Source organism: Melospiza melodia, chromosome 1 (assembly GCF_035770615.1).
Source record: "Melospiza melodia melodia isolate bMelMel2 chromosome 1, bMelMel2.pri, whole genome shotgun sequence".
NCBI classification, from domain to species: Eukaryota; Metazoa; Chordata; class Aves; order Passeriformes; family Passerellidae; genus Melospiza; species Melospiza melodia.
The window spans coordinates 130,728,032-130,753,173 of record NC_086194.1 but is presented as its reverse complement, the minus strand read 5'-3'; the positions used below and the strand labels follow the sequence as shown (position 1 = coordinate 130,753,173).

The 25,142-nt window shown below is 38.3% G+C and overlaps 1 protein-coding gene across 1 annotated transcript in view; it reads right to left on the bottom strand.

The window, feature by feature from the left end:
• ASXL3 (ASXL transcriptional regulator 3) overlaps positions 1-25,142 on the bottom strand; it is a 122,365-nt gene that overhangs the window by 66,125 nt on the left and 31,098 nt on the right. The gene's annotated exons all lie outside the window — the stretch shown is intronic.

Here is a 25,142-nt window from a genome sequence, read left to right as displayed (position 1 = left end):
ACATCAGAAAAAGAAAGCAAATATTCCTACCCTAGCTAGGTGCATACCATTCTGAAAAGTTGATCTAAAAAATGCTGGGGAAGAAGGCAGTCATAAATTATTTTATTTTAATTTAAAAATTGAAGTACAAGATCTATAGATGTACTGTCACATCTTTATCCCCATTTGCTGGCTACTGTACACGGTGTACTCAGGGACTGAGCCTGAAACTGTGCTTCTTCCCTGGGGTCCCCAGCCTGCACGCACGCTTATCTTCAGCCACGTAAATATATTCCACTTGGTTAAGTGGAACAATGCCTCTGCATTAAATTAAGTGTGTTGCAAAGTATTTCAGGATTAATTATATACTCAACTATAAACCAGGAGCAGGGGCTTCGAAGTTCATCAGAAATTATTCTTCCTTAGTCTGTGGTATTATAACACAACATCCAATCTTGGTTGAAAATTGCAAGTCTGATTTTTTTTTTAATACATGAAACTGGATTAAAATTGTTGTATTTCATATGATTATGCTTTCTGTTGATTTCCATGGCTCTGTTACAACAAAATTCATCCTTACTGTACATATATCATTATTTAAATGGCAAGATCGATAGTGTGGTAATTGCTCTTCCGGTAAAAATTAAACTATAAAGTGCCCTCAGGCCAGGAAGTCCTGTCTATTACAATTTATTTACTGCAGGTCACCTAATGTATCACATTACTACATCTAAAATTAAAAATTGCAGGTAAAAATGCTGCTTTTTGATAAACACATCAGATATGCAGTAGATATTTATTTTATGGCTATTCTAAACATGATCATCACACAATATGAAAATGATGACAAGTTTCTGTGGTTTCTTTGGCTTCCCTGCAAATAAAACTAGCGGCACATTTGGTTTTGATATAATACTTTAACAAAATACAAACCAAAATATGTTGGAAATAAAATGATACTGCTAGCAGTGGGACAGAAGACATTAGGAGAGTTCATTGAGTTTAACGATTACTTAAACACTTTTGTAATATGTAGGACACTTCTCTTTACACATTTTCCTTACTGTATTAATGCTTGACAAGCAAAGAGACAAAGCATTTAATACAGTAGTTACGGTTGTGTAATTTCTTCCATATGTTAACATACATAACGTGAAGCAATTTCAACTCTCTCAGACTTGGATCTTTTTAGTGAAACATTATCACCGATTAAGGCTTTCTCTGCAAGACAGAACGAACTTGCTGACTCTGCAGCAGAAGAAAAACTTGGTATGTCAACAAGAAGCAAAACTGTGCGTGCATGTATGCACGATTTGTATCCTCCTCCTATTCTGATGGATATACGCTGGACTCCACACTTATTTTTAGATATCATTAACCAATTGAAACGATACAGGATGAATGAGCCCAAAATAGAGGATTTGGCAACATCTTATGATCACTACTGTGCTCACAGCAGATATCTTAATCTTCAAAGTCTAGACAACTGGCAAGTGGACAACAGAAACTACTCTCTGACTCAGAAAGAAACCCGTATCAGCTACTGAGCCAACAAGCACTTTAACTACTGCTATGCTTGTTTCTTACAGGTATCTGCAGCTCCTAATGGCATGCAGTCAAAGGGCCACATCCACCCTTCTTGAAAACTGGACTTGGCTATGTCCGTAAGGAGCACAAAACCAACCACACAGAACACACTTAAGATGCAAATAAAAATAATATGGGAACATTGAGGGGTGGGATTTATTTTGAGCTAACAGATCAAACTGAAGTTCCACGGTGTCCTTTGTCAGCTCTGCTTTGACCCATGTCAACCAATGACTTGCCTATTCTTCTGTCAGCACTGGCATCAGTAAAACACCGTATTAAAAATCCCAATTGTTACACACAACTGATGTTGGAAATGCTTGCAAGACATGCTATCACAAACCATGGGACTGTGGTTCAAAAAGCCAGCAATCATAGATCCCATGATGCAGACTGATGTCTGAATCATAGAGCACTTTTTGAGGGATCTGTACTACTTATTGCATGCTTTCTAAATTCTCCTACAGCCTGAGGACATGTTCCTTCTGCTCAGAGCTCCTGACATGTATCAATACAGCAGTCAAGGCATGAGTATCTCTGAATATCAAAAATGGCACAGCTTGACCCCAGTTCCTAAAACACTCCAAATCAGTTCAACTTTGATTCAGTTAAATGATGTTGGACACAATAATATTCTACTTTGTAACTTGATATCTGTGAATTTTTAGAGCCATAATATATTTTAAATTGATATGCTGCAAGTTTTATTGCCATAGTCTGCACACAAGAAATATGTTTACCATTTACAGTCTTGAGATGCAGAACTTTCATACTATTTATCATCATTTGGGTGAGACTGCTTTAAACCACTGCAGTATTCTAGAAGCCATTTATATATAGAAGTTACAATCTGCAGCACTATGTCTTTAAGATTGGTATTTTTCAGCTCGTATGTTTATTTTATATACCTATACATCTATACACATATACAAGCACTATTGCCCCACACACACTTGAAAAATAGTTAAAAAGATGAAAAGTTACTTACTTTCTGTAAAAGTGATGTTATGATGTTACAAAAACCAGCAACATAGGAAAGAAAAGAAAACAAAACACTCATTAACCTTCCAATAAAAAGGTTGCTAATACAACTTCATCATTCATAAGACATCAGGTATTTCAATGTTTCATAAATTCTCTCTCCCAAAATCACTATATACTGGTAGTACTTCAAAATATCTGCATATTATCAAACAAAAGTTTGCACCCCCAACTCCCCCAGTCAAAATTATCTCCAACATTTTGTGATTCTGGGCTCCCTCTACTGGTCACACAGCCAGTGTTACCTAAATTGAAATCCCAGACTTTCCACACACCAGTCTCTGCTAAAACATGTAGGGGAAGTACAGATTTCCGGTACTTCCTCCTCTGCCACCCTCCCCAAAACCCTATTAAAAATTTGTAAAAACACCCGTAAAAACGTGACTTATTTTTATATTGGAAACTTCTCAAACACATGGTTCTGTCAGAAAAACCCTGAAAACTCCTGTGGTTATTCATATAATTCTAATGGACTTTGCTAGACTGCTTGCCAAGAGACAAAAATTATGATCTTGGCAAAAAAAAAGATGTCTTAAATATGGAAAATAAATTGACTAAAGCTGCCTTGTCCAGGCAATATAGTGTCTCAGACTGAAAGTTCCCTGACACTTTGCAGACAAGGCACCTTGGGTCCTGCAGCAGCAGCATTTCAGCCTCTCAGCCCCACTGTACATGGTGCAACCCCCTCCTCTGCCTGACATATCCCCAGATCTAATGATGACTGCTGTAAGAGGAGCATCTTGGTGTCATAAATTTGTTCAGCATTTATTTGTTTGAATCATCTGCTCTTTTTATACACATCCATAAATAGTCACATGGGAGCAACAACTTTTACTCACTGCTAGAAATGAAGTAAAACCAAAAGGCTTAAGAACTAATTTCTAGGCATGACTTGAAGTCACACAGAATACAATATGTTCATAATGCATGTAAGTTACATCAATTTTAGAGTGACAACAGATAAAGGAAATAAAACTGATCAGGAAAGGCCACAGAAAACCCACTTGTGTGGTACAGTAAATGGAAAAGTAAAAGAAAGCATAATTGTAATTTTCCAGAAATATGTAAAAAGCTGTTGAAGTCAATGGAGATGAATGTTCTTCATGGCCACTGTGGGAAGAAAAAGAAAGTTCATGGATAGCCAGAAGTGTGAATGTAGCTGCTCATGTTTTAATCAACACCAAAACAGAGCAGGGGAGTTTGTAAAATGACCTTCATCAGATCATCCAAACACCAGTCCCGGATGATACATAGACTGAAACCTGTCCCAGTGTTTGTGTTGAATGATCTCTTGAGCACCCATCCAGCACTGTAACCTGCTATACCTCTTCAATAATTCTACATTTTGGTTAAGGTTGAGGTTAATCATGTGCCCTAAGTATACTTGGTCCAATATGTTCAGCAGCTAGAAATGCTGGAGAATTGACTCAATGTCTAGACCTGCATTGTTTGCTGAAGTGTCCCACACAGCACTGCATGCCTGGTGTGATGAGGCCCTTGGATTCCTCTTAAAAGCTCTCCCACAATTTTCAAGGAGCCATGTTCCCACAGTCCTGCTCTCAAGCGTCAGCAAAATGTCCCACCCTGCCTCCCAAGGCTGCGGCCGTGACCTGTGTCAGGAGTGACACAGAAACCCACCAGGAACCTAAGCAGCTATACCAAAAAGAGAAGATAGCTGTGCTCTTCAAGGTGACAGGCCAAGTGCTGCTGAGCAGTCCAGAGCTGTTCTCCTCCCACAGCCAGGCCTGATGGAGCTGGCAGCGCTGCAGCAGCAGTCAGTGCTGGGGCCAAGGCACATTCACCAGCCTGGGCTCAGGGGGAACAACCAGAAGATGTCCAATGAATTGAAGACTGAATAAAAGACCCAGATATTTTAACATACGCAAATGGCACAGGATCATTCCCTTGGCACAGAGGGAAGCAGAGAGCACAGGTAAACAGTGGAAAACAAAGCTGTTGGTGAGTGCAAGATTTCCTGCCAAGCATCTACAACTTTCTCATCAATAAACACATCAAGTTAGTCTAAATAAACCAACCAGTTGTCCCTGGCTGGACATCACTTGCCCACCAAAGCTGCTTTATCACTCACACTTCTCAACTGGGCTGTGGAGAGAAAATATAAGGAAAGGCTCACGAGGTAAGGACAGGGAAAGATCACTCAGCAAATAATCACCCCGGGCAAAATGGACTTGACTTGGGGGAATAAGCATCAAGTTTATTACCAATCAAATCAAAGTATAAAAATGAGAAATAAAACCAAACCTTAAGACACCTTCCTCCCCTCCTCCCTTCCCTCCTTCCTGGGCTTAATTTCACTCATGTTTTTCTCTACCTCCTCCCCAGCAGCACAGGGGAACGGGAGTTGTGGTCAGCTCACGACACATTGTCTCTGCTGCTCATCCCTTTAGGGTGGGGACCCCTCACACTCTCCCCCTGCCCTGGGGTGGGTCCCTTCCACAGGGGGCAGTCCTTCAGGACTTCACCACCAGTCCTTCCATGGTCTTCACCACAGGCGGCAGTGCAATCTCTGCTCCAGCATGGGGAGCACCTCCTCTCCCTCCTTCTTCACTGCCCCTGGTGCCTGCACAGTTGTGCCTCTCACATATTCTCCCTCCTCCCTGCAGCTGTAGTTGCTGCTGTGCAGGGTTCTCCGCCCTCCTTAGCTCTGTTAGCCCAGAGGCAGCACCATCATGGCTGACAGGCCTGGGGCAGCAGGGGGTTGGTTTTGGAGCCAGCTGGCATTGACTCCATGGGACATGAGGGAAGCTTCTCATAGGAGCCGCCCCTGTAGCCCCCCACTATCAAAACCTGCCCTTGAAAACCCAAAAGACACAGCAAGACTGCCAGCAGTATATTTGCTTTCTCAGCCACTGTTATATAGAGACCATGTATTCCGGGTACAACTGCACTCAGCCATCCTTATTTCAGTAGCAAAATTGTAAAACCAAACATGATAATCCAAACTAAAGCAATTTAAATTGCCAAACAGAAAATTTGATTTGAACAATCAATTAAAATCTTGCTTTTGATTTTTTCCATTTATTTTCCCACTGCAAGGCTAATTTGTTCATTGCTTGAAATAATTAAAATACCCCAATCAGACAATAAATAGAGCTTTAATGTAATCTCACTTTTTATTTATTCAGAGACTACAAATGCATTCATCAATTATCTAATTTATTGTACAGAAATTAATCCATCTCGTATTTTTCAATGTTAAAACAGCAATGACACCGTATTTACTAAATCTTTACAAGTGTACTTATTTCTGTCAAATAATTTCTGGGAAGAACCTCAATTTGATTAAGAGATTGACTTTTAAATGCTGAATGAAAATACACTGGATGTGCAGGATATAAAAGGAAAAAAGGAGAGACTTTCCAAAATATCACATATCCAACATGATTTATTAAACAATAAAACCATCTCTTAATATGTGGGTAGTAGGTAGCTAGGGAACCATCTACTATTTTTATATATACAGTCTAGTGAAACTCTAGAGCTGGAAGATCTCAGCCTCTCACATAAAGTTCTTATTCATAAATTGGAGCAATAAAAAAAGCATTTTTCTTTTTGAGCTTCCAATTGGCTTTTTAATTTTAAAGGGACTACTAATGAGAACTACAGAGAATACTCAATATGAACAACTGACATGACTGTCAAAACTATTTATGTTCTGAAGTCTTAACCATTTAAATAATAAAGTCATAATAAATAAAGTCTTAAGCCTTAAGTTATTTGCTTAAGTTTTATAGGAACTGAAGTACATACAGGTTGAATACTATTTATATAGTCTGAATAAATCATACTTCAGGTTTACTCCTAAAATAAGCTCTCCCACTTGAATATTTAAATGTATTTTAAAGGATTAAAAGACAATTCTTAAAATAAATATGTTTTTTAAAGTTTATTTTCAATCATTTTTGTCCACATTAACCAGAATTAACACCAGTTTTGTTCTCATTTGGGCAGCACCCTGAAGAAAATTTTTACATCTCTGGTCCTACTTATGCTTCACACATGGTGCCTGACTTTCAGCCTTCCAGTATCACCAACATATTCTGCTATTCTTGGGCAGAGCAAATAAGCCAGGCTATCAGGCAACAAGACAAAGTAGTATAGCTCATTTGTCTATAGGCTCACAGAATGCAAATAACTACCACAGGATGCTAGAGAAAAAGACCTATTGTTTTTACTACTGACATTCTTCATCCTCAACTGTCATAGAGATTTCTTGTTTTTCTAAATCAGATGGAGATAGAGGTATGATTATTGATAGTATGACGGAAAAAAACAAGGACCAGTACAGATGTACCATATCTGTCATAGATACCCAACGTGTCTCACAAACAGCACTTACCTATCAGTTTTCACTGAAGTTAACCAAAGTCCTGAACCCCAAATATCCAAACCAGAAGAACTGAGCAATGAACTTGAACCCTACCCTTTGCAGCCTTGAGGGAGTTACAAGCAGCTGGAATCACAGCTGACTAAAGAGATACATCACCAAGAAACTAAACCTTACCAATATCCTTCAAATACAAAATGATCTGGAGCAATAATGTATAAAAACTCAATCTGGATCCTAAATTCAAGCTAGGTATTAAGAAAAGGTATTCTTTTTGCATTCTCAGCAGGAATTCTCACTTACAGTCTCACCTAAATCTAGTTTCACATTTTGAATGAGCCCAAACTTTAATCAGGGAAGGAGTCAGAAGTGAAGCTGCTTTCATAGAACAGTTTCCTCACTCTATTACCAAAGTGCCTTTGAACCATTAAACAATACTGGCTCACCTTGGAAGAGAGACGTACAAACACTATTCAAGACTTCTATGAAGAATATACATAATAAACAAATACTGGAGCTTATGCCACTACCTTTAGGACCTAGTTCTACTAATCCCAGGATCCTCTTGCAAGAAGCAATCTCCCTCTGGACTTTTTGTACATCTAGATACAGTCATTGTGTGCAGTGATTACACAGCATTAACACATATGTAATAAAGCACAAATGTAATAAACATCTAGACATACATCATCATGTCAAAACTAAGGTGGACAAGTGAATGAAACTGCTGGCTGAAGGCAAACAGGACAGAAAGACAGGGCATGCTGGTAAGAAAATGTGGCTTTTTTCCTTATGAATTTGCCAGACTGGGTGCATTCACCCACAGTCAGTTGCAAGTGACTAACTGACCACAAAGTCCAAGATACTTCTTGGAAAGCAAAGCTCTCATACATGGCTACACATACGTTTTAATTCTAATTCCCTCTAAGTAGCTAAGAGTTTGACTCACTTTTGAAAATGATGCCATAGTCTTAGGCATTTTTTCACCTTTTAGCTGTATTGCAGCACTGTCATGTATCTGATGTTTCTTTTTTCCTCGGGGTAAAGATTACTGAAAACACATCTGATCCTGTCCTCTGCCCTGTGCAATGGCCTTTCATAGACATTTCAATCAGGTTTGGCATTTCCACCCTTACCTTTTGAGTGCTCTGTGGTCTGAGGCCAAGGTAGATAAAGTTCTATACTGTATAACACTGGTAATGAATCTTTTTGCTATCTAGAGCAAAATCTATTTTATCTCATGGTGCTGGCAGCCTGAGAAAACTTCTGATGGTGTCAAATCTGGTGACAATAGCCACAGTAATGTTTCAGAACAAAACAGAAAATGGAGTTCATCCGTGCTGAAAGTGGAGCTTTATTACCTCTCTTCTAAAACAATAAAATGAAAAGTCCCATGAACTAAAGTTCACTGCAAATCTCAGTACTCCTTAAGCCAGCCAGGCTTTTCCCCCCTTTTTTTAAAACCAATATCTGTCACATGAAAAATTTTATTTATAAAAGTTCCAGAACCTGTGTAAAATTTAAGGGTTCCTGAACAGAATTTTATGGAGCTACTGTTATGTATTTTCCCCCAAAAATATTTGTAATGTATCTGAAAACAAGATGCTCTCAGTACAGCAGGTGAATTTGAGAAGAGAAAATAAAAAGCACACAAACCCATCATACCAATGCCACATTATATACTATGGACTGAAAAATATTAACAATTTTCCTGAAATTCAAGTACCCCTAGCTATTAGTTTTGCTGATTACCCTTTGCCAGCCATGCCTCTGAGTAGATCTCCTTGAATAACTTTGAATTTTCCATAAAGTATGTTTGAAACACCATGACACCTCTTTAAATGATATTCACATATGGCAACAAGCATTCCTCAACCAGAAAGGAAATGAGAGTACAAGTTTTATAGAGAAATGTTTACACTTCTCTGTGCTCCCTAACACCTGGGAAAACCCCAGGTTTTTCTTCTTTGTGAAGAAAAACCTCAAAGAAAGGATATATGTAAATGCATCCCTGAACTTTGAATCCTTACTATTTCATTAAATGTAGTACAAATAATACAAGAAAAAATGCAATACTAACAAAAAAGAGCACTTTGAACGTGTTGTTGAAAGACACAAGCAAATATTAAAGAGTACCTCTTGAAATCATCCTGAAAGAAAAGTGTTTCAGAAAGAAAATCGTCCCAAAAGAACAAGAAATCAGCATGTGTCAGAGAGAGTCATGACAGCCAGGGTGTCCCCTGGACTGAAAGCACCCTCTTCATTCAACACCACTTAAAATTTATTTTTTTTTTTTGTCTGTAACAAATTCTTATGCTGTCTAAATAACACAGTTCTCTCTGACAGCTACTTCCTATCCAAGAATGTACTTTTTTGTCCTTTTCTCTTTTAATAAAATATTTCCTTTTAATACTTTTAACTGATTTCATTAAAATGCAGTAGTACATTTTTCACTTTCTGCTCCAATATCAATAATCACCATGAAGGACAAAACTATAAATAAAGGAAACAAATGAATTCCTACCACATTAAAGGAATTCTGGAGTAGAGGTTAAAAAATGGCTTTCTTAAAGAAAGCATGGTTTTTATATATATGATGTCTTATTTTAGTATCAAATTTCACAGACCCATGTGGGCTTTAAATACATATGCTTAGAAAAATGAAGTAATGACTGTGCTACAGTCAAAAATGTACTAAACCCAAGAAAAACATTGCCACAAAATGTGCAATGTATAAAATGAAAAAAAACACCCCACCCTTCCAAATATTCTTGGCTTCAAGGTGGGTGAAGCTTAGAAGCTTACTCCTCAAGGAAAAAAAAAATTGTTAAGGTGGAAAGTAAAGTGACTATACTGAACAAGACATAGTCAATAATCACTGAATGCCTTTTGGCCTCTAAAACTTAAACACTCCACACAAGAGATCTGTATGAAATTACCCCAAATTCTCTTGTTTAATTTGGCTTTCTAATTGGCCAGTCTGCATAACTTTCCCTTTAGTGTTTTAACAATATCTTATGTGTGTGTGTGTATGTGTTGTTGATACACAATAACATTAGTCAAATGCAAAATAAAAAATACATCACAACCCACCCCACCCACCTCTCCTCCTTCAAAAAAAAAAAAAAGTTACAGCTATTTTTAAGAACATTCATCTCCACCAAGTTTCATGGCCTCGTATAATTTACACTGCTAGGAACTTCCAAAAGTTTTCTAGTCCAAAAGTTATCTAGTCCAACCTTCTACTCAAAGCAGGACCACTTGGATCTCAGCCTCGTCCACTCAAGTTTTGTGCAATCTCCCGGAATGGAGACTGCACAGCCTCCCTGGACCACCTTCCTCCTGTTCTTAATTGCTCTAACTAGAGAAGCATTTTTCTTAGTATCAAATCAGAATGTTTCATGTTCCAATTTGTATCGGCTGCCTCTCATTCTTTGCTTCTCATGCTGTCACTGTGCAACCTCCAAGAAAAGCCTGGGTCTGTCTTCCCCACAGAAGAAGAGGGAAGATGACAAGGAAGAAGACCTTGCCATCACTTAGCAGTGGAGGGCCACAGGATCCCCCTGAGCCTTCTCTTCTGCTCTATGAACAAGCCCAGCTTTTCTCCTCATTTCCCATATGCTCCAGCCTCCAGCCATCTTGGTGAACCTTCACTGGACTCCGCTGTATCAATCTCTTTCCTGGAATAGCAGGCCCAAAACTGGACATGGTTCTCCAAATGCAGTCTCACAAGTGCTGAACAGAGGAGAAGGATCAGTTCACTTGGCCTGCTGGCCACAGTCCTGCTAACACAGCCCAACATGGGCCTGCCCTCCTCTGCTGCAAGGGCACATGGAAGGACAAATAGCTGCCTTGTTAACCACCAGGACTCACAGGTAATTTTCTGCAGTGCTGATTCCTGCCATGTTAGCCCCTCAGCCTATACCACCACAGATGACTGTGTTCCAGGTGAAGAAGTTTGCTCTTGGCTGTGTTGAATTTCACAAGCTCCTGTTAGCACAGTTCTCTGCTGTGTAGATCCCTCTGAATAACAGCCCACTCTTCAATGTACCAACTGCTTCCTCTAAACCTGCTGAGTGTGCACTGTCCCATATTCTAGGTGTTTAACAGCAACATTACCTAACAGCCTCAGTATCAATGTGTGAGCAACGCCATTTAATAACTGGTCACCAACTGGAGTTAGCACCTTTGATCAAAACACTTTGGGGCGTGAAGTCAGAGCAAATGTCCATCTACCTTATGGTTCACTTTTTGAGCTCCTATGTCATTGATCTGCTGTGAAGATACTATGGGAAATAATGCCAAGTGTCTTGCTGAAGTCAAGGTAAAAGATATCCACTGCTATCATCTCATGCACAGAACCAGTCATCTGGACATAGAAGGTGAAGTGGCTGGCCAGGCATGATTTGCCTCTTCTCACTCAGACTGGCTTTCTGCCACACTAGCTGGATTTTTTTGTGCATTATAATGAGCCATTGTCATTCACCCAGGGAGATAAAACAGCCTTCCTGGACCCTTTTGTCCATAGCTTGACCAGGGCGGTCACCAACCTTCATACACTCAACCAGACCTTCACATGTAACAAGCCAAGAAGCACATCGCCTGCATCAAGAAATTGTCTTTCAGGAATGTCCTGGCTTGCTTGCATTCCCCACAACTACTATGGTCTGCAGTAAGTGCAAGGCACCCAGCAGTTACTTCAAGGCCTCATCTACTTCTTGGCCAGATGGTCAGCAGCAGATGTTTACCCCAGCACTACTCATGTTGTTCTGCCTCAGTACTCATTCCAGGGCACAGCACTGTGCACACCCACCCTCCTTTGCATGCACTGCCCCTCTTTGTCAGCCTGCATCCCTCCATCTATGCACAGTAGCATCCCATTTTGTGCATTATCCCTGAGGTGCTCTGAAATTGTGCAGAGACTGCATAAAGCAAGTGCAACATTTTTCCAATTATGTTTTTCCCTAGATACTTCCATGATGCTCCCCATGCCTTTATTTCTCTTCAAATTCCAGCAACCTTCATATTAAGTAGCTACTTCAAGGCCCTCCAGAAAAGAAGACTGAGACTGTCAGCAAAGATGCCTTTACCACACTCCATGTTTTGAATCCTGCCCCTATTCAGTAGTCCTTATTCCTCAAAGAAGGTGCTACGGCTTTGCCTGTAACACCAGTCATGCAGCCAGACTTGGACTTGATGGATGTGTCCTCTGTCACCTGAGAATTTCCACCTCATTTATAGGACTAAGAAAAACACCACCTGAGCATTTGTGCTCTTCACCCTTGTCACTAGAGCCGTGCAGTCACTTTTAACATGTTTGGGCTCGCCTCAGTAGTATCATGGAAACCACATGGATGAACACCAAGGCTTCATCCATGGATTGTCTGAGGGTTGGACAACCCTCAGAGATGTCAATCTGCACCATCTGTGATTCAAGTACCCAACAAGAAGTAAACCTCCAGCTACAGCAAGAACACCAGGTTGCAAGATGGGTGACTGTCTTGATATGATCTCAAATAACTATCACCCTCATTTTCCTCTTCATGTTCACACCATGGTTGAGCCTCAGTTGGCTCTGACTGTCTCCTCTGACAATCCTACTGACCTCCCTCCAGTGCACTACACCTATCCTTCTCTGTGGGCAGAGAAGCCTTCTTCTATTACCAGAAATCCTAAGTTTCCATGTTGCCCATCTTAGGAGTCTCTGTCCACAGTGAGCTTACAACTACCACACAGGTAGTCCACAACCAGTAAGCAGCCAACAAAAGCTGTCAGAACTGACAGAGCCAAATGCCTCCATAAGCTGTCCCCTGACATGCTGAAGTGTACCACCAAACTTCCCAGAAACAGGAGCTTCCATGAGATTTTGCCTGAAGTTTGCTCAAGAAGCCTGGAAACTGCTGCAACTGCTCATTCTCTGATTAGCTGCCTCTGCTGGAGATCTGCAACAAAGTGAAAAAATACACTGCAAAAGAACAACAGGACTTCTGAGCTGCTGCACCACCCACAGAAGAAGCCCGTGCAGCATCTGACAGTGGCTTCATGAACTCTGTTGCACAATGAAAAAGTTAAAAAAAAGGAAGAAGAAAGTGTTGCCAGAAAACCACTGTGAGCCAGGCCTAGATCAGAAGACCGAGTAGGATTCCTACTTTATCATGCTATACCAGGACCATAATCCAGATGCAAGTCACAGCTTCCAGCCAAACTTCTCCCCTGACTGATTAGAAGAATTTCCAGCCCTTCTTATCATCCACAGCAGGAATTTCTGTTACCACAGCTGTAATGGTTACAAGACACCACCCTGCAGTTATGCCAGCAATAGTGCATTTCTGTACCTTTTTGTAGGGCTGCTTTCACCAGCAAGATTTACACCAGGACTAATACTGGACTCATGTCTCTTTCTATCAGCTCTGTCACTCAAAATAGCAGCTTGAGTGGCTACCCTCTCTGGCAGACCACATGTTTCAGTATCCATGGCATGTTCTCCCCTCACACCCCTTTTTTCTTTATTTAAAACTTGATTATTTCCCCAAACAGCCATATGAATGCTTGTGCCAGCATCCAGGGAGGTGGGCAGCCCAGAACAGGAAAAGCAGCTTGGAGAGAAGAGGATTATTCTTTCGGCTACAATATTGGTTTACAGTAACTGGAGAAGGATGGCCTCAGCCTGACACAACTGGTTCCCATTTCAGACCCGGCGGAGCAAGGCCTGTATTTCACCTTTTGTCAGCGAAGGCACCGCGCTCCCTGCAGCCGCTCCCGGCCCCAGTGCCAGATGCAGCTGGCTCGCCTCAGCCCTAACCCCTTGGGCTGCTGCACTGGCGCCAGAGGAGGCCGAGGAGGGGAGCTGGGGTACCACCCTGCTGAGGGAGAGCACGATCACCGAGCCTGGCGGAGCCCCGCACGCCCACGTGCTCCTGCGCCGGAGCCTTTGTCATGTTCTTGGCTCTCTCGCGCGATTTCAGTGCAATTTCCCAGTCGCTGCCACTAAAAACAATTGCAACTAAATTTATAAAACTCCAAGATGGGTCTATGAACATACATCTCCTGCTACCTTCCCCCAGTAATGAAAACAAAACACAAAAGGCAAAGCACAACTTGCTGTTAAGACATATCCAAATTAAATTTGAAAAGGTATGTGATGTATGTCAGCGAAAACGCTGAAATTATGGCAAGATTTAACCACTTAAGGAAATAATAAAAGAGGATTGCCAAGCAAAGTACTATATAAAGAACTTTACTAAGTACTGCACAGTTTAAAACTATTCTTTTCATTTTATGAGAATTACGGATTTATTTTTTCATATCAGAAATCTTTAAATCTTTAATATGTTACTGAATGTTGAGCTGCAATATGACATTACTTTATTAAACAATATTTCTTCCTGATAGAAACAACAGCATGGAAGTAAATTGCAATGCTGAACCTAAACATATTTTTTTTCTTTTTTACTATCAAAAATCCTACTCAGTTATCCCAATTAAACTGGCTCAGTAACTTGAACTCTTCTTGAAAACCAATGTATGCCAACATGCTGGCCTGCCAGAGTTTACTATGCCACTTCAGCCACACCACCCACCCACCCAAAGTAATCAGTCCAAATCAGTAAGAGAGTTCTTAATGCTTTTTAGAATTTCTTTGGAAATTTTTACCTGGAAAATATCTATTCACTGAATGGCAATGCTGAAATCAAAGTTGAGTTATTTTAATATAGGGATTTTACCACTTTTAATTGATGGAAAATAATTTCCAGGGTCTTGGTTACCACATATGAGCTTTTTCTGTCAGTTAAAAATTTTAACTTTTCTGCTAAAAGCATTCAGCTACAGATTCCTCAACCACAGTGAACTTGCTCGGACTTGATTCCTTTTCATTATTTTTTGCTTTTATTTTCTTTCCTGTCTGCTTTTCTTCAGTTCTTTCCCTTATCTTTCTTTTTCTTCTCAATCTTTTATTTTTCTTCCTCTCTTTTTTCTCTCTTTTCTCTCTCCCACTGTACATTTTTCTTTCCCCTTTAATTTCTCTTTTCTTTCCTTTTTATCTTTTCTCCCTCCCTTCTTCTATGTTCTGTTCTTTCTTTTCCACTTGCTTATTTTCCATTGCTTTCTATTTTGTTTTCCTGTATTTATTTTCTTTCCTTTTCTTTCTTCCTTTTCTTCTCTCTTTTTATTTGTCCCTCTTCTCTTCTTGCTTTCTTACTTTCTCTTTTCTCAGTTTTATTTTTGCTGCATTTTCACTTTTCTCTTCCTTCTCTTTTTTTTCCTTCTAGCTTTATTCCTCTCATTTCTCTTCTCTTTACCTTATTTGTTCCTCTCTTTTTCTCCCTTGCTTTTCATTTCTTTCCTCCTGTGGTGGGTTTGCTTTGGCCAGCAGCCAAATGCCCACCCAGCCTTTCCCTCCCTCCCCAACAGGAAACAGGGAGAAGAGGGGATGAAAAACCTGTGGGTTGAGATAAAGACATGGAGATTGCTTACAAGTTACAGTAAGAGACAAAGCAGAGTCGACTTGATGAAAATATATTTATTGCCATTAAAAAAAGATTTTGGTAGAGAGAAATAAAGACCAAAAGAATTTCAAACAACAGCTTTACCCTTACAGAGTCATCCTTCCTCCTTCCTTCTCAATTTCTCAACCTTTCCCACTCTGAATTGCACTCAGGGGGTTACACTCAGTCCACAACTGCTCCTCTCTGCCACTGCCTCCTCCTCAGTTTTTGTCTGCTCCAGCCTGGATGCTCTGTGGGCAACACCTCCTTCAGGAAATAGCCAAATGTCCCAGTGTTGTCTCCTCCACTGGCTGCAGAGCAGATATTTTCTCCAGGGTGGCCCTCCACAGCCTTCAAGGGATCCTCTGCTCTGGTGCCCAGAGCACCCCCTTCCTTCCTTCTTCTCTGGCCTTGGTTCTACACTTTATTTTTTACCCTTCTCTTCTGCCTGAGTGCTGATTTTGCCTTTTCTTAAATATGATACCCCAGAGGCACCACTATCTCAGCCATGAGGCTGTGTCTGGCCCTACAACCCCACACTGCCAGGGCATTGTCATAACCACCTCTTCATTCTGTCTTGTCTTCTTCTTTTATTTCCCTTTCCTCTCTCCTTGATCTTTCTACTTTCCCATCTTCTGTCTTTGCTTCCTATATCTTCTCTCTTCCTTATTCTTCTCCCAGTGTCTTCTCTCTTTCTCTCCTGTCCTCCCTACCCTCATCCTATGACTTCCTGTCCTGATAAAAGAATCGTATTTCTTTTAAAGCAGAAATATAAAATAATGCTAAACCTTTTGTTATGAAGCAAGAACAATTGAAATCCCTAAATTTAATTTTAGTTTTGTCCATTTCTATTCAAAGCCAAAGAAAGTGCAGCATATCTTGTGCCTTCTTATTCACTAAAGTTCAGGAAAATCTCCACAGTTTCTTTTTTTCCCTCTCTCCAATTTTCAATCAGGACATAACTTCTAAGTGAAGGAGTTCAGAATTTTGAAACTAAGTGTCAAATTCTGGCACAATTACGCAGAAAGCATATGTTTATTTTTAACATCCAAAACATTGCAACCAACCCAAAAAGAGAAAGCTAGGACTTAAACAAACAACCTACTTCTACACCCTCAATTCACATTCAATTGAAAAAATAATAAATTCTAAAGTCTGTCATATCATGTGAGAGAATAAATGAATAAAAAGAATCATTCCTTCCTTACAGAAGATTTTTCTCATTACTCTTGTACTTGAAGAGTCAAGTAGAACTTGAGAATGTTGTCCATCACCAAAAGAGGCAGAAAAATCAAACTGACACAAAGAATAAGGAAGCTGGGAGTAATCATGAATAAAATTAAATCTGAAGCAAATTAGTGTTTTCTAGTAATACTTGTTCCTAGAAAAATAGTTGTATAAGCAAGACCATACTTTCACCCTAAATATTAAAATAAATGTAACTACTACAACTTTGCTGACTAATACATGCCAATTATGTGCATAGAATATTTTTGCTGAGCCCTTGCCTGTACGAAAAGCCCAAAAATAAACACAGAATAGGCAATCACAGTGCACCCTGTACCTTAAAAAATATAGCAATGTATGATTTATTGTATTGTGTCAAATTAAAATATTTGTGTTGATGTGAAATGTTAAATTACGCCTGTAGTATGTAAGGGAGTTTAACTTGGCAAAACAGCATAGTAAAACTTTTTTTCCTTCCCTCAAAGGACCAAGCAGATACTTTTATTTTTGTGCTTTAACTTACTCCAGCTGTTGCAAATTAGTCTATTAGTAGATCTCCTTATTCTTCTTTGACTTTAGACAGCCCCTTAAGTCTGGAACTAGGAAATTTAAGTTTCTATTTAACTTATAAATAGAAGTCAATTCGATTTCAAAATGTCACATACAATGTTTTCAAATTATAACAAAAGAAACCATCACATATTTTGTGAAAATATAGCATGGATAACAAAAAAAACCCATTTCAGACTAGTCATTTTTGATAACCACATCATTCTACCTGAAAGGAAGCTTGCTGAAGTCCTTATTAAAGTCCCTTTGAATGAATGAGCTGAGCCACACATGCCAAAGAAACTTAAAATAACATGGATCACAAAAAGAAAATTCAGTTGTAGCCTAAAATTGCTTTCTGTTTTTAATAAAAACAGAATGAGAAATAGAATATTAAATTAATCAACAGTACCAATCATATCATTAATTCCTGGATTGTACCTTGGACACAAATAATCCTAGACCAACACTAGTTTATATAGCTCATATCATTTGACTGAATCATATTTTGATGCAATATTTTACATTTATATCAGCTACTACTGTAAACAGAGAAAGGTCAATGATTGTACTGGGTTTAGTGATGTTGGCTTTGGAGAAATGGGAGAGACAGTAAAGAGTACAAATACACTTTGAAACTGCCGAATTTTCACTGGCCAAGGAAAGATTCCCTGACAGAAAACAAGCATTCTTTAACAAAATAAAGTAACAAATAAAAGCAAAACAAAACTTCCTGCCTGTCATATATTCTTCAAGGTGTCTTCTCAAAAACCTCCTTGCTGTCACTTATGGGTCATAGCTTTTTTTCTTTTGCAATGACTGTAGAGGACACATTATTTTTTACACAATGATTTCATGTTTGATAATGCTTACCCCTAAAGTATTTAGCAGTCTAGAAAACAAAAACTCCAGGTGTATTGGCAAAATAAAAAAAAAAGAAAGGAAGGAATAGCAAATATTAGGGGCCATTTACAAGAGAGAATAGTTGTCCGGATCCCACACTTGTTTTATTTTATTTGCTAAATAACTACAAAAGCATGCCAGTAAATCTCTGAATAGTGTATCTCCATGGATTCTGATAGCAAATATCTGTATCTTAAGCAAGACTACTGAAACATTAACAATGCAGCAGTAGCTATGGATGCTGCAAGATCCTAAATAGGGTGACTCAGCTATGTGCACTTGTTTCTTTCTCGCTGGGAGGTAGTACCTACTGAAAAGAGCTACTAGAATGCATTTTCCTTTCCTCATATTACAAATACAATGAGAACCAAAGGGAATGAGGGAGAAATCAATTTGTCCTCTTTTAGCTATTGAGGGCAAACAGCAAAACAGTTCTTGAGGACCATTTGAGCTCTTTCCCATACTCAGCTCTTGGAATAACTGAGCAAAGAATGTATTTGATTATAATTATAATAATAATATGATTTCCAATTTATATGCATATAAGGGCATGTGTACATGTACAGTCATGAATTTGTGTTTGTAGGTGTTATTTACATGTTCAAGCCCATAAACACAATTTCATACATGTAGATTTTTAGGTTTTTTATATATACATTCCCTTGAGGTATACATTTTGGTCCCCAGTTCTCTTTTAATATTGTAAATATCTGTCAGCCACACAATGACTGGTTCTAGCATACAGCTATCATAAAACAGACTCAGTGACCAATCCAAAGTTCATTGGATTAGAAATAGAAGACAGCTTTCTAAACTGCTGAAAGAAAAATCATATCTTGAATAAAACATTTTTACTTTACATGACAGTACATAAGAAAGCAAAATATGTTCAGGCACTTCTTAAATTCTGTTTTGAAATGACAAGGATGCACATAATTTAATTTTACAGTAATTAAGACTACCTGTGAGACTCAAATCAAATGGAATTGCTATCAGCTAGTCTTACAAAGAAAGGAAATTCACGTATGTAAAACATTTTCTGGAAAGTTACACCTGATCTTTTTCATTGTCCTCAGACAGTGAAATTCTGATGCTTTTTGAGGGGCCTGTTCCTATAAAAATGTACTAAGAAAAATTAAATTAAATGTGCCAGTGCATAGCCATCAATCTCTAAAAGAGAACTAGTAAATTTCTCAGCTCATGCAATATGAACAGGAAAAAAAACACCAAAAAACAACCAACCAAACAAAAAAACCCCTCACATATTTTTTTGTGGTTTTTCCCCTACAGCTTAGAAATGGTTTAATTACAGGTAGACTGAAACATACACACCCATATCTTTATAGAAACATAAAGACATCCACAGCAAACTGTTCCAGAGAAATGAATTATTACTAGAAAATTATGCTTTCATAGAAAGCCTGACAATGTTTTCTTCTTTCACATTCAAGTAAAACAGATTTAATTCAGTCTGCCAGAAATGGCTATGCTTCTGCTCTGTGAAAAATATGCTAATGATGAAAATAAGGACTTGACAATTTACTGAATACTAAGCGGAAAATCTGTAATGAATTGCCTGTGTTGTAGCGTTCAGTTTAGTCTCCTTTTTTTTTTTTTTTTTCCTCAGTTGCTATGGAATACTAGAAATAGCATAAAGAAGATTATACTATTTTGTGGGATGTTGTGCATGTCCCTCAAGACAGAATGCTTAGAAATAAAGACAAAAGTCAGCTGCGGGATAAATGAAATTCAAAGCAGTAATAAATAAAAGGTTTAAATACTAACTTTTCAATGTAAAAGGGAAATACAGAGAACAAAACAAATGCCAAAAAAATTCAAGCCCAACAAGTAAATCTCAATCAGCAACTAGCAAGTTGAAACCTAGAGTAATTCATTTTACACCTGCAAGGAAAAGCAGCTTCTTAGGTTACTTGTATGGTGCAACAAAAGCTCATAAATCCATTAAATACAGGCATGTCTTCAAGTTCTCAGCCAGACTTCAATTTTCAATGCAGGTTTTAAGCCCTCAATAGATTAAACTCTTCTCCTAAGCATATTTTACCAGAGTGTACATTCAAACGATGACTCCTTCTAGCTAGTGTCTGTATCCTTCTGTGTTTTAAGTTTTTATATATATGGCTGCTCCTGACAGGCTTATGCGTTGAATCGCATTTGTCCAAACACTACCTGAAGTAAATCCAGTAGATTAGTCTTGCCTTTTCCAAGCACAAGAGAGCTGAGCAAGGTTTCTGGCTACTCAGCAAGACTCTTACATTTTGCCCCTAGCAAGCATCAGTTATATCTATTAGTTACATCAACTGCACTGATATTAAGCTCTCTTCCTTCTGATTTTTATTTCAAAACCACTGGTTTATTACCTCTGTACTTTAGTGTTAGTATGTGGCAGATCTTCATTTCAGAACAATGATAAAAGGACAAACACATTCTGTCAACTTTCAGTCTCCCTAGAATATCTTTCAAAATTTTGTGTCTGGACAACTATTATTGGAAAGCTCTTCTATGTCCTTGCTTCTCTTAAAATGATGCTGGCAAAACAATCTGATTAAGGCAGTAGAATCAGAGAACACATTTAATCTACTTACCTTTCACACAGTCACACAACTGTAGCCAGACTTTGGAAAAAAGGAAGAAAAACAGTCTATAGACTGGAAAACTGCATCTCTTCAGTCATATTTTTTAAAAATTGAGGCTTAATGCACTACACTACTGGAAACATACTACAGACACACAAAACAAAATAACCACTGAACCAAACCAAACTCCCAACCCAAACAAATACACCAACCCTAAAACTTCCACTGCTGGGAGGATGGATTGAAGATATGGTGAAACTTTGCTGATGTGACTTCAGAGAGTATCTGATTGTTTTGAATGCATTTAGGTCTCTTGGATAGCTTTATTTTTGAAAAAGAAAAACTATTTTAATTGCAGAATTACTCTTCAAAATACCGAAACATTATAGAAAAAAAGTCTGCAGCATACAGTGTAGTTACACTGTCTAGGAAAAATATGGGAAGACAGGACACAATATACTCTTTCGGTAACACCAATTTATAATGTAGAACGTTTCTCTTTTCATCAGCCTTGCTGATGAACAACTACATTGTTGCTTTTCAGTCTCTTTTCATAGAAGTCTACACTGAGAGACACAACATAGGAAAAGGCCAAAACAACTTAAATTCTTACGTTAAACATAAAAATATATTGATAAAGAAATCACTACACTATGAAAAGCAACACTGGAATAGCTGACAAATTTACATTATCTAGTCACAGCTGATGTCCACCTCATACTTCAAAATAAAACAATCTTTAACAGGAAGTGATGTCATGACTGCACAAAACTAGTAAATATTTTAAGATGTGCACAGCTATACATTATTTGTTACATTTAAGTTGCTGGATTTCCACTTGTATTTAAAAAAATGAGTATCTTTAACATTAAATAACAGAAGTCTTAATTTCAGAATGTTAGGGTGCGATATGGAGGAACGACTTAGGTGCACTTAAACATAAAAAATTTTTGCAGTATAGATCTTTAGAACTTGAAATGTTTATCACCTCACAAAACTAACTATCATTATTTTTCCCATTACAGGTAAAAAAATAAACTTTCAAATTTTTCACATATCCTCTGAATTATTATACCTTGAATATTTAACAATCATACAGCTCACTCTCCCTTACCAGGAAAGCATTAACCAAATAAAACAAAAGCTTCATACAGTGCTTTATACACAGATTAGGCTTGTGTGGAAGGAGCAGAAACCAAAATAGCACAAGTAAAATAGTTTAATAGCACCTAGGAGACAGGTGTGCCACACAGACTGGATTTCTGTTTTCCCAGTCTTTGCAGATACGTTTTGCAGAACTGTTAATAGACGGAAAGCAAAAAGGTTTATGGCAGACCTTCAAAAATATTAAAATAAAAAATAAAGAAGGACTATTTCCTATAATTTATATGATAGAAGAAAAGCTGGTTATCTGTTTTAGCATTCAAATAGAGAGAAATATTGTACCAAATGGAAAACTGAAGTCCTAAACACTAAATGGGCAAAAATGCATATGGAAAAGTAACAGCAACATGCTAATCTTAAAGGAAAGAGAATTGACTGTTCTAAAATCTCAGTTGACCCAAGAATGCAGGAACAAACTTCAACATGATGACAAATCAAAGGCTAAGTACAAAAAGAGGAAATCATACGAACGCTTCTAAACCATCAGTTGAAGGTCCCAGACAAGGTGAAAAAATGGAATTGCTTTATTTTCTCATAATTGGTCCTGGAACCAAACTAAGGCAGAACGCTTGACTGGCCTCAAGTCCAAACTTGAAACAAATACTGGGATGTTTACAATGTAATACTTAGGAAAATTTCAGGCACATTGGAAATGTGCCTGAGTAGTATTTGATTCTGTAAAGGAAGGAAAAAAGGATGACAGCAGATCAGGGTAACTGGAGACCATGGGGTGGATGACCCCGAATGAGAAAGAAGGAAGATTCATCTTGCAGAACCTCGTGGGACACGGGACTGCATAGAGATGGGAAATAGTAGATACTGCACAGGCAGCACCAATTTAATGGATGGGACATTAGGAGTGGAAGAGGCAAGGACCAGGTTATATTCTTAGCTCACCATTTAGCATTGATAAGTACTACTCTGGTTCTGTCTTATCACTAAGAACAGTACCCTCCAACGTATTCTGTGTCATACTCAAAAGGTGCTTACAGCTTAAGCTATGCCATTTATCATCTGAAACTCAAAATTAAGTTCACACTTTAATTATAAAGATAGTTTTATAAGAACCACTGACATGCAGACTGATTTTACTGGACTGTTTAATAAAGTCCCTAGACAGAGACTCCGGTGTCCTGTGAAGGAAAGAAGAGCAGTATTAAAACAAACTAAACACTCTGAATAATTACAAAAGTACTAAAATATGCAAAAAAAATAAGGATAATGGTGGCTCAGGCAAAAAAAAACCCAAAAAAACAAAAAAAAACAAAACAAAAACATTCCAGGTAGCTAAATGCCTTGTATTGAAATATATAGGTATACACAATGGAAGATTCAGCACACTAAAAAATTCTTCATCTTTGCAATTCACTAAGCGCAAACATTTGAGGTTTTATAATTTAACATCTGGTCTACATCTCACTCAAAACCAGTTTTCCAAATCAATACAAAGGTGGGAATACTGCTGTCCAGATATAGGCAAGCTTTGGTGTGGTAATCACAATGCAGCATCATGCAATCAAGAATTCACAATCCTGATCTTAGGCTTGAGTTAATACTTTAGCTGTTCTAGGGCTACATCACTACCAAAACATGAAAAAAATATTACAGAGGTGACAGAGGTGTGATTATGCAAATTACAGTTCCAGTGCTGGAATGCAATATAGAAAACCCACTAGTTTTTACCAGGCTAAACTGCACCACACAACAATGCTGGGAATTGTCTAGGCAAGAAGGAGCAAGCCTGAGATTTTCAGCTGGCAAATTGCTGCTATCAGAATTGCCTACCAAATTAGGTGGTCTGTTGTTACACTGGAAAGAACAGCATTTCAAAGACATGTCTGAAGTGAATTTATGCAGAAAGACAGGTTGTACTGAAAGTTTGTTTCTTTCACTGCTTTACAGCCAAAAGCCACATCTCTAGATGCATGAAAATCAACCTAATAATGCCAGGCAAAAGCATTTGAATAGCTTTTCCCTTCTCTTTCCATCAGGACTTCCTTTCAGTCCATTGCAGGGAATAACTACCTTCAGACAAAACAATACACTCCCTCAGCTGAAGAGGCTCCCAAATAAATTCTATCAGACATATGCAACCAAAGAAGCCTCCTAACTGTCCGTGCTCTTCTGATGGCAAACACAGCCTTAAGACAAAAACTGTGGTTCTTTCTATTAAATTTTTAAGGGTGTTTGGTAATTGCAGGGCATTTGGTTTTCTTCTTTTTTAAGTGAAAAATAAAAACTGTGACAATAATTATGAATTACATTGACATTTTGGAATGACTTTACAGAGAAAGAAAGCAAAAAATTCTCTGCCTATATGCACACAATAAAACAAGGAACCTGAAAACGATAAACAATAGAAGACAGTTGCCAGCTCATTTAGCCTATTTACAGAAACAGCAGCATTCAGAAGGGATTTCTTTTTAAGTCAATAGCTCTAAGGATGAAGAATGCAAAGGCTTAAAGAGACACTGTCAAAAAGATCAAAGGATTCACAAGTGACAGTAATATTTTCAGGAGTCCCCTCTAACTTCAAAGCTAAAGACAAACCCTGCATGCATTGTGTGTTTTATTCCATTGATGACTCCATTCTGCAGTTCAAAGTGAGTTTAATTCTAGATAACCCACTAGTTTCATATTTTTGCACAAAGACTGTAAATCTAGTAAGAGTGTCTTTGAGATATATTAGGGTCATACTTTGTGCTGCTTTCCTAGGCTCAGAAGACTTAATATGTTATGATATCACTCATGATAAATATTATCAACACTGCGGAGTGCACAAGAAACAGCACTATTGCCAGTGCCAGTGGCAAGGATCTCCTCTTAGTCTTCTGAAAGACTACTGTCACAACAATAAATCAATAGATAGCTTAGTCTTGCAAAGCAAAAGGCAAAATATGCAGAGGAAAAAAGAGAGAAAGAAGAAGAGATACGACTGATGCTCTGATTCCCATAGGTGAAATAAGGATCATCAAAAAACCATCAAGAATGAAGTTTGAGATTCCTATTTCCTATGGAAAATAGAGTGAGACAAAGCAACTTTTAAAAAACTCTTCTATGAATTACCTGAACAGAATAATGTCATGGTCAAGTTAGTTGACCATACAGAAATCAATTACTCCAGCTGAATAGCAAAAACACTATGGAATTATCCCATTCCAGCATTCACAGTCCTGAGTTTAATGGAGGAGGAAAGCAAATAGCTAGCATAGCTGTGGGCTAAAGTTGTACTCCAAGAAATTAAGCAGCTTGTCCCATTTTGAA